Below are 4,782 nucleotides of genomic sequence, written 5' to 3' on the forward strand. Positions count from 1 at the left end.
TTTTACTTATAGAATTCTCTAAGCTTATGTAGGGCTCCTATAAAATTTAAGGTAGGGTACTAAGTAAATCTAGATTATGTCTAATCTAGCTTACCTAGTATTTTAGCTTAGAACTGTTACAAGCAACAGGAAGGATTCTCTCCTTGACGGGGACAGAGAGGTTGAAGGCCAACCACGTCCACGTCAGAAGGTAATGATCATCGCGGGGCTTGAGGTCACGTGATGCGTGCTCCCGCCAAGAGCCCTGCTCCCGGAGCACGGGTGGCCTTGGGAGAATTGTGCTCCCAATGCTCCCATGGCATGGGGAGAATAGGGAGCATCAGGACAGAACACGATGGGTATAAGAATGTGTTGGATTTCATTATTACACTCGTTGTGGTCAACTCATTATACTGTACTTTCTTACAAGCTTTGTCACTTAACAAGATTGTTACTTTGTTATTCTATCCTAGATAGAATTGATTGTCTTTACTACTGGTTAACATCCATAACTCTTTTCCACACGAATTACTCGGCAATCACACGGCTTACCGCTGATCTGCTACCTCGCCCTAACCCGGATCGAGACTTAGAGAAGTATAGCCCAACCCCGTGTAACACTTTGACCACCACCGAATTCGAGTGGAGGATTTAACCAATAGTACGCCCGATCGAGATTCAGAATGTCTCACGCTCACTCCCAATCTCAGGCCAGTGCCAATGGACCAGTCCAGGGTCCCGGGCCAGCGCCAGCCCCAGCAATCGACGACGAGATGCTGAACCCCAGTGATGAGGAGTCCGACGAAGAAGGAGACAACGCAAGGGAATTGCGGGATCTCAGGCGACAGGCCACGACTCATGCTCAGCAAGTTGCAGCGCAGGCCCAGCAGATGGCTAGCATGCAGGACATGATCAATCAGCTCACGAATCAGCTGATGGCCACCCCGAATGAACGAACGGTATCCAGGAAACCCAAGATAGCAACACCCGAGAAGTATGACGGAAGTCGTAACGAATTACGGACGTTCCTCACCAACATTGATCTCTACTGCGAGTACAACGAAGTACCCAACGACCAGGAAAAGATCCTCACAGCCAACATGCATATGAAAGGAAAGGCATCAGACTGGATGCAGCCTTATGTGGAGGATTACCTAGCGAATATTAGCCAAAGGGGAACTAAGGAGGAAACCCGAAGTTTATTTGAGAGTTGGACGAACTTCAAGACAGAGATAGGACGCATCTTTGGGGAAGTAGACGCCAAAAATCAGGCAGAAAAAGCGATAACCCGCCTGAGGCAAACCAAGTCGGTATCCGCGTATACAGCCGAGTTCAAGCAACTCCAAGCCAGGATAGACTGGAGCGATGCACCACTTCGAACAACGTTTGAAGGTGGACTGAAGGAAAACGTCAAGGACGCGTTGATACACCACGACAAACCGGAAACGCTGCAAGCTCTAATAGAGCTAGCCACGAGAATCGACAATAGGTTATGGGAGAGAAGTGAACAGAAGAAGAGGCACTTCCAGCCAAATGCAGCCAATACCAAAAAACACCAAAACACCAAAGACCACGATAGCGACACCATCATGACAAGAAAGGTCCAGGAAAAATCCAAAGACAAGAAATCCCGAGGAACGAACCAGAACGGTATTTCCAAGGAAGAACGTCAGAAACGTTTCGACAGCAAAGCATGTCTCCAATGCGGCGAAGTAGGACACTTCCGCAGAGACTGCCCGAAGAACGAAACCAGCAAACAGGCTCTAGTCAAGATCAAGATAATCCAACTAGCCACGCCATATCCCAGACACGAGCTCACGTCAGAAGATAATCTCAGCGACGCAGATTTGTATGACGAAGCACGGATGGCCGACGACATGGACTACGTAGAAGTCCCTAAGCCATCCCAACCAGAGATAAACTAGGAACCACCGAGACCGAACGATTGGACCATCACAGATGATGATGTCCAACAACGGTTAAACCAAGGACACTGTTGGACATGCGGGAGCGCCGCACACCAAGCCAACGACTGCATCATCAAATACGGAAGAATCGCCGTAACTGGACCAAACTCGATAAGAGCCTTAGAACAGGCACACCAGGAGCAACCGTACTTTGAAGAGTCTTCGAACGAACAACTGATGCCAAAGACGCCCCGAAGGCGCAAACCCAGTCAGCACAAGGAACTACACTGGATAGATTGTAGTCAGAAAGGATGCAGACACCATGCACGGGCCAGAGAGGCTTCTAGGTATGGCGGAGACGATTGTTGCCACTCGCACCTAGAACCCCAGGAATGCATGATCGAAAAATGCTATGTTCACGAACCAGAAAAGGAAGAACTAGCACACCAAAGGCTATGCTGGATCAATTGCACGAGCAATTGCAATTTTCACCAGGAACAGAGAAGAGATGCTCGACAGGTAGACAACTTCTACCATAGCACCCTCACACCAGACGAATGTGGATCCAAGGAATGCTGGATGCATTTAGGGTACGACCAAGTCACGAGTCAGAAACCCCGTCCACAGCTAAAGGAGGTAACGGATAACACCCCAATAGGAATACCCCACCAGAACATTCACTAGAGATTCTGCTACGAGGATCGATGCAGGACCCACTACGACGCCAAATACGGCGCGGGATTCTTCCTACGGGAAAGGAAGAAGTCCACTAAAGGACGAACGTCAAAAAACTAGGAAGCCGCCAGGGACAGGGTCACGCTAGTGAAGGCAGTCCTAAAACGACCCTTAGGAAGGTACACGACGCCAAAAGTCAACCAAAGGAACTGGTAGTGACTGCGCGAGTACACGGACACACGATGAAAGCATTGATCAATAGCGGAGCAGCACGATCGATGATCTCACCAAAAGCGGTAGAGAAATACGGAATACCGTACCGGAACAGGAGGCATCCGTTACGAGTAATATCGGCCGAAGAAACACCAATAGCATATGGAAACGGCACGATAAGACTAGAAACTGAACTAGTGACACTAGAGGTGTCAGACACTAGAAGCCAAATGAATATCAGTATTATGGATCTAGGAGAAACAGACATACCGATAGGGTACGACTGGCTGGAAGCCAATAACCCTGCCATCGACTGGCAAAAGAAAACAATACTCAGCCGAGAACCTGTGCACAAGGTTGCTGGAGTACGAAAAGAGACGAACCCGATTATCCAGAGCTCACCCAAGGACGGGAGGATAGGTACGATCTCACCACATAAGATCATGAGAATCTATGTGAAGGACCCTCAGAGAATAGGAGTCATTTGGTTGAAACGGGTCGCGACCACGAAGGAAGGACTAGTACCACAGTTGGCGATACTAACAGAATACTAGACGAATGAGTTTCGAGAACTGTTCGAGGAAAACGAAGCAACAGACCTAGCAGAACATCAGGACTGGGATCACGAGATCGTCCTCGAAGATGGAGCTAAGTTGAGCCTAGGAGGAATGTACCCTATATCGCCCGAGCACGATGCTGAGCTTAAGGAATACCTCCGGAAGAATCTGAAGAAAGGATTCATCAGACCAGGATCAGGCCTGATGGCCTCACCAATATTGTTCGTAAAGAAGCCCAACGGAAAGTGGCGACTGTGCGTCGACTACAGAAGGTTGAACGGGGTTACTCGAAAGAATAGATACCCACTACCACTCATATCGGAGCTCATGGATCGACTCTAGGGAGCTAAGTGGTTCACGAAGTTCGATGTCCGGGAGGGATTTTACCGGATTAGGATCAAGGAAGGAGACGAATGGAAGACAGCGTTCAAGACGAAATATGGACTGTTCGAGTATACGGTAATGCCGTTCGGATTAACGAATGCGCCGGCAACCTTTCAATCAGTCATCAACAGCGCTCTCCACGAATACCTTGGAATCTTCGCGACAGCGTACCTAGACGATGTACTGGTGTACTCTAGAGGATCGCTCGAAGAACATGTCGAACATGTCAAGAAGGTCTTACGAAAGCTTAAAGAATATAAGCTATACCTTCAAGCCGGGGGGATGGCGCAGTGGTGGAGCGCCTGGAAAATTTTCTGCTGTCTCACGTCAGCAAAGATCGAAGGTTCGAATCCTTCTCCCCTCACAACCATATTTATGGTCCACCCACATGAGAGAGTTACTCATTAAACTACCTATTCGACTGAGAGAGTTACTCGTTAAAACTTGAGAGGAAGACTCATTTAAAGTGAAAGATCTGAGAGAGTTACTCACTAAAAAAAAAAACTACTAGGCTACGAGCCTCACCTTCATTTAGATAACCCCCTACATTGTACCTACTCAATTTGTACCTAGATTAAATTCTAGCCTACGTAGTTACTTGCAGGCCTTAAGCCTGCACGTCTATAGCCCTTTGGGCTGAGAAAGGACGTTAAACTACAATAATAATAATAATAATAATATACCTTCAAGCCGAGAAGTGTGAATTCCACACGCAGGAAACGGAATTCCTAGGCTTTATTATCTCAACAGAAGGTGTTAAGATGAATCCAAAGAAAACCCAGACTATACAGGAATGGCCAAAACCTAAAATAGTTAAGGACGTGCAATCCTTCCTAGGATTTGCGAACTTCTACCGAAAGTTCATCAGGAATTACTCCTAGATTACGACACCACTCACGGAGATTACGAAGAAAGATATAGGGTTTAAATGGACCAAAGAATGTTAGGAAGCCTTTGAAGAACTAAAGCAGATGTTCCTCGAAGCACCCGTACTAGAGATGTACGATCCAAGACGGAAAACCAGAGTTGAGACCGATGCGTCCGATTACGCACTAGGAGCTGTACTG

The 4,782-nt window shown here is 47.6% G+C and overlaps 1 non-coding gene across 1 annotated transcript; it reads left to right on the plus strand.

Annotated features, from left to right (window-relative positions):
- Positions 1–3,991: 3,991 nt before the first annotated feature.
- On the plus strand, positions 3,992–4,079 carry SETTUDRAFT_t100. The gene has a single exon. It is a non-coding gene; the product is annotated as a tRNA-OTHER (tRNA).
- Positions 4,080–4,782: the final 703 nt, after the last annotated feature.

Source organism: Exserohilum turcica (genome assembly GCF_000359705.1).
Source record: "Exserohilum turcica Et28A unplaced genomic scaffold SETTUscaffold_12, whole genome shotgun sequence".
Lineage (NCBI taxonomy): Eukaryota > Fungi > Ascomycota > Dothideomycetes > Pleosporales > Pleosporaceae > Exserohilum > Exserohilum turcicum.